The sequence below is a fragment of the Cygnus atratus genome, chromosome 1 (genome assembly GCF_013377495.2).
Source record: "Cygnus atratus isolate AKBS03 ecotype Queensland, Australia chromosome 1, CAtr_DNAZoo_HiC_assembly, whole genome shotgun sequence".
Lineage (NCBI taxonomy): Eukaryota > Metazoa > Chordata > Aves > Anseriformes > Anatidae > Cygnus > Cygnus atratus.
The window spans coordinates 23189489-23195503 of NC_066362.1; positions in this window are offsets into that span (position 1 = coordinate 23189489).

A 6015-nucleotide genomic window follows, 5' to 3' on the forward strand; every position below is an offset into this window, starting at 1 on the left:
TAAGGAACAGAACTCATTATAATAATCTTATATTTTAATACTAACTAAATAAATAATAAAACTACATTAGTACTTGCAATAGTAAAATCACAGGCATTTGTCCTCTGAAATTGACAGTAACTGATAGTCTTACTTCCCAGTACCTGCCTCTAAATATGTTAAAGAACTTGCTGTAATTTCTGGAAAGTAGTCTATTTTATTTTTCTTTGTAGATTTTGAAAATATCTTTAATCTTTGTATCTGCTTGGGTAAGCAGTATTTCCTCTTTTTCATTGCTGTATTAACCTATATCAAATTCAACTGAAAAGCAGCATACTCTGAATCTGAATATAAATGCACTTGAGTTTCTGATTTTTGAATTAAGCTCTACCAAAAGCAGTCTGCCTAAATTTACATAAGTGATTCTGCTTAGGTCGTGCTGAAATACTTGCTAAAAATTTTAAAAATCATTTTGTAAGATTTTCAACCACTTTTGAAGTCATGGGAACTGTCCCTTTCTTATAAACTTTTCATTGACTTCACCTTGCTTGGTAACATTCAATAAACTGTGAAATGTATTAAAAAGAAAAGATAAAGCCCAAATCTCCACACTGTGGTGCCCATCTCTCCTCAAATGCATATTCTCAACTCTGCATTTTGATTTGTACTATTCTTTTTTAGGTGCCAAAATTCATAACGACTGGGGCCAAAAACCAACCAAACAAAAAAACCTCTTTGTTTCTCTATCATGTTTCTTGCTCAGTTGTTACTCTTGTCTGTCTTTTCAGTCCTGGCATGAACAGTGGTTCAAGGACTTGATAAAGGAACTGCAGAATGGGAGGAAGCACGATTTTTACATAAGGAAAGATAGAAATTACTCTGGAATATTGAACGGTGACATTTTGCTAGGCTGCACTGGAACAGGAAAGGTGCCCTGTTGCCTCAGGCATTAGGTACCTCCATCTCTGCAGTTTTCAGTGGGTATGTGTAAGCTCTACTTACACATTACCTGGGGTGTTTGCTCCCACATAAAACACTCTGTATCCCTCAGTGGTGCAGTGCTTCTCCATTGAAACATTTCCACAATATGTGTATGCCAATCCTATTGGGTAAAAATAATAATATTAATAATAAGGAATCATCAGGAAAAAAAAAAGAGAGAGAGATTTTAAATGTCACTGGAGAAGGTAGAACCTGGAGCTAATAATTCTGTGGTTGCAAAAACACCTTCCTGCTTGTGTAGTAGAGCATTCTCCAGCCTTGTATTCAGTGAGGCTTCTTTATATCTGATGTAATTTTGCCTTTTCTGCTGCTGAAAGAGCATTTTTGACAGCTGTTTCTCACTCCTGCCTTAGACTTCTCATGGTCTCTTAGACATCTATTCTAATTTGTTTCCTAAAGCTGTTAAACTAATATCACATTAGCAGGTTTGCATTGTTGCAGCCTGAGACAGTGGTTCTAATACATGCATGGCTTGTTAATGCATTTAAATGTCATGATAAATGATTTATTTTGTTAAAGAAGGAGTATTGCATTGTTTTTCTTCCTACTTTGGGGACTGATGCTCCAAACTCTTACATATTCCTGGTGTTTGCTTTTCTTAACTTTTTTTTTTTTTTTTTAATATTCTTAGGAGCCATTTCTCTCTGTTTTGAATCTAGTTCTGTAAGGCATTTGTCTATTAACATGAAGACACTTAATGGACTGGTGAATGAAGAGTTAGAAATGTTTATGGCAAGAATTTAGTTATTTTATGTTAATCAGGGAATAGTGGGGGATGGCGATCAGCATAAAAGAAGCATGATGGAATGGAAAATCAGATTGTAAGATAAAAACGTCTTGTACTTCCCAGATACTGATGGGTTAACACCTATCACTTCAGCCCTGTTCCCATAAAGAAATAAAATAACATACAGCTCTATTATGAGCTCCAGTATCTCCAACAAGATTAGGTTTCATGACCTGCATCAAAAATGTGATCTTTGTGAATGCCAACATACAGATGGTAAATTATTGAAAAATATTGCTCAGTTGGAAGAAATCTCTTATTTTACTCCTTCCAAGATAAATTCCTGCACCCATCCTTAAACTGCTCTTACCTTTAAGTGACCTATTTCTTTTCCAGCTCCTGTTCTGTCACTGGGATCCACATGTAAGCTTCCACAGCTGCTGTTCCAGCAGCTCTGCGAATTACTCCTAAGGACGATGTGGCAGTTTCCAAGCATGTTGTCCTACATCTTTTCATAAGAAATTGCATGAAGTTAGACTACATGATACAACTGTCATCCTGTGCTTGTAGCTCTGAGAGGCAAACTAGATTCTATGAATTTATGAATTGCTATTGAAACTGAGTAGCTTTCCCAAACTCAGTAAAGTACAATAGTACTCGAAACTCTCTTTGGTTCTGTGAACTATTGTGTTAGGTGCAGTAAAATCACATGCAACCTGTCCCCAGGGTGCCCAGCTACTTCTGCTGGTCTCAAATACATCACTGAGCTGCCTTCTGGGCATTTTTATTTTTTTTTTTAATCTGGGAAACATTAAAAAACACCTAAAGCTCTTATGTCCACCCCTTGTTACAGTGTTGGAATTAAGACTGAAGGCAAAAACTGCTAAAAACCAGTCTGTCTCCTTAGCTGGGCCCAGTCTTGTGTATGCATGTAGAGCACATCTAAAATTTCTGCAGAATGCCAATAGATACAGGCTTAGCCCAGTAGTATCAGCATATATATGCTTGTGCATGTACTGGTGTGTCAAAAATTGCTCTGTTGTTTCTAGGGTGGAAGAGCTGGATTCAAATTCCTGCTCTGCTTAATTTACATATTTGATGGTTCCACATCCCTTCAGAAAGGCCTAACCATTGTGGTAACAGGGATGCTGGTGAAATCCTCTTCTGTTGGGGTTGTTCCAACAATAATCAGCAATTAAGTATTGAAGTAGAGCCTTGAGCCTCAGTATCACGAGCCACTGACCAAAGCCATTATGCTGTGTAAACTCTTCTGTTCACGCTCTGGTCCAGGAGATGTTTCTAAGAAAGGGGAACAGCTACTGCCAGAGAAGTGGAGAAACCACGACTCAAGAGCAGCCATCAGTTAGGCTGGTAAGGTGCTCAGGTCAGAAATGAGCAGCTTTCAAATGCCTGCACTAACCAGACATTTGGACAAAAGCCTGGTTTGGAATTATGTGCTAATTTATTTTTCTGTGATGGAAGGTTGCAAATTTCTTTTGTGTCCCCTGGATGGGAACCTCCCCACCTTCTTAAGCAAACTGTACATTTCGGGTGACTAGTACCTAAGCAAAAGGAATTAGCAAAAGGAATTCTCATAACTTTTTCATTTGCATTTCTCTCTTACCAAGCTCTTTCCTCTCCACCTGGTGACCAACTTTCTTTAGAAAGTACAAATTCCCCAGATTACAAAGGGAAACTGGGACCTTAAAGTAGATCTTCCATGTCCTAGCTCCTTAAATCTTCACCTTGAGAATATATATATATATATTTTTTTTTTTTTTTGCAGGCTGGAAACACAGTAAGTGATGAGTAAGGTCTATTTTCCTAATAGCTTTGAGAAATGTGATTAGAAAGAAAGTTATACCAGGCATTTTTTTTTCTTTTTTCTTTTCTTCTTTCCAACCATTTTCTTTCCATGCAAAGCTCAGCCAGAGTCAATGAGCAAATGATGTGAATTATTAAAACTCATCTGTCTCTTACATGAACTTTCTTATGCTTCAGGAACTGTATTTTTCCACTACTGTTTTGTATTTGATGGATCATTTAACACCTATGTTTAGCAGGTGTTAAATATCAAATTGTAAAAAGCTCAGTATATTTTGTAGTGAATGGGAAACAATGAAAAAGACATAGACTGAGATGCTCCAAGACATCAGGCATCTCTGCTATGGAAATAGTGGTCTATGTTGAGGGCTACATACCAACATCAACATACCTACCAACATGGTAGATTCATACCAACATGGTAGGTTCATACCAACATCAACATACCAGGAGGAGAACTACGCCCATGTTCTGTATATAATCCCTGCAATCCAGGCAATTTACTTACACTGTGAAAGATTTTGGTAGTATCAGCTCTTGGTTGTCAGGCAGTAAAAGCGGAGACAAAAACTCTGGCATTTCAACATGTCCATGACAGCTCTGAGAGCCAGTTCCGTGACTCTTGCTGGTGACACATTCCCTGCATCATGTCACACAGTGCCAATATCCACAGGACTTTAAGATGTAGCTATCCAAGCCTCTTTCAAGGTTGAGGCCAAATATTTCTGTCCTTGTACACTTTAGCTTCACATCTTCTTATTATTGAAAGGTAGACACTATTACAGAAGTCTGGCCTGTCAGAGTTACAGAATTCTCAATTTAGAGCATTTAATAAAAGTGCTAGTGGCAGCATTATTAATCAAGGTAGTAGATCTGTTATAGCTAAAGGGAAAGCTTTTATTTTGTGCTTATTCTTTTGTCTAGTTAGAGAAATTCCCTCCATGGCTTACATCAAGCATCTTCATTTATATCCACAGTGAATTTAGCCTATTGTTCTCTAAGAAAGGAAGCAAAAACACCTACATGAGAAAGATGGTCATGACTAACTTGATCTTGAGAAGATAAGATTTGAATAAACTTTGGAGACTGGCATGTAAAGCAAGAACTATATTTCAAAAATAATTATGGCCTTGCAAGTCTAATCTTTTTAAAGAGATGGAAGATACATATAATTCAACAATAGCTTATGGTTAAATTTCATAACAACTGCAAGGGACTCTAGAAATATGTATAGACTGAAATAAAATGATCTAATAGCAGCTGGATATGCATGTGATAATCCGTACTGAAGACAATACAACTATTTATGTGAAGAAATAGATTTTAGTCTGTTAGCTATTATATGCGAGGAATTAATTCTCCCCTAAGATGTAATTCCAGTTTGATTTAATACATACGTATGCTAGAGGAAATGTGTATTTGGTGTTTTAAGTGTTGTACAGGGAGCATAAAAGCTTAAGAAAGAAGCTGGCCATCTGTAACTGTAGCCAGCTCTTATACTTCACATTTTTTCTTCTAGATTCTTTCCTTTCTCTATTTTGAAACAATTTCTTCTGGCTATTCTTATCAATCCTTTCAATGTCTTACTCCATTTGCCAACTCTCCCCTGAGCAAAGGAAAATCCTCTTTTGTTTTCCTGATGATCAGTTCTTTAAAACTGAGCTTGTAAGCAAGTCTCATTCATTTTGCAAAAACCTATCCACTGAGAAACTTGAAGGTGAATGGTCCTTCTCCCTGTGGACAGTATTTACAAATAACGAAGCTGCATTCTTTCCTTCTATAAGCAAGAACAGCTAGAAGAAATCTTGTCAATTGTGTGAGACCAGTGTGCAGAGTATGAGCATTACAGCATGAATTTCTGACTTAAAGATTGTTCACCTACCAAGGTGAAAAATCAAGGGGCCCAGCGAGCAGAAAACAGCAGTGTCCCCTTGCCAAAACACAGGCATCTCCTACACAAGGTAATGTTATCTTTATTCCATATCATGATTCTTTGCTGTTTTTCTATTTTAATAGAAATAGAATTTTCTATTTTAATAGAAATAGAAATAGAAAGGATCCTCTTGCAGATCATTAGATGCCTTCGTGACCTCTGAGTAAACCATTTCTCATTCAGGGCTTCATTTAACAGATAGCAGTCATGAGCTGAGATTAAGACTTGTATGATTAAACTGAAGGTTAGCATTAGTTGCTGACCTGTATATGATATAAGATATGCCTACATATGTATGGCATTGTTTGAAACTGCATCTTCAATTTAAAAGGATAAGGATCTCTCATAGTCAATGCCACTAAATGATGATATTGGCAGCGCATCTGCATCCAGCCTCCTGATAGTTGGTGACAACTTATCTGTCAAACTCTGTCAAATCCTGGGGTAAGTTATGGCAGATCTGCATAGCACTGGTTTTAAAAAGGTTTAAGAGGTACCCAATCTTTTTAACTATTAATTCCTCCTTAAAATATCCTTGTTTCATATGGAG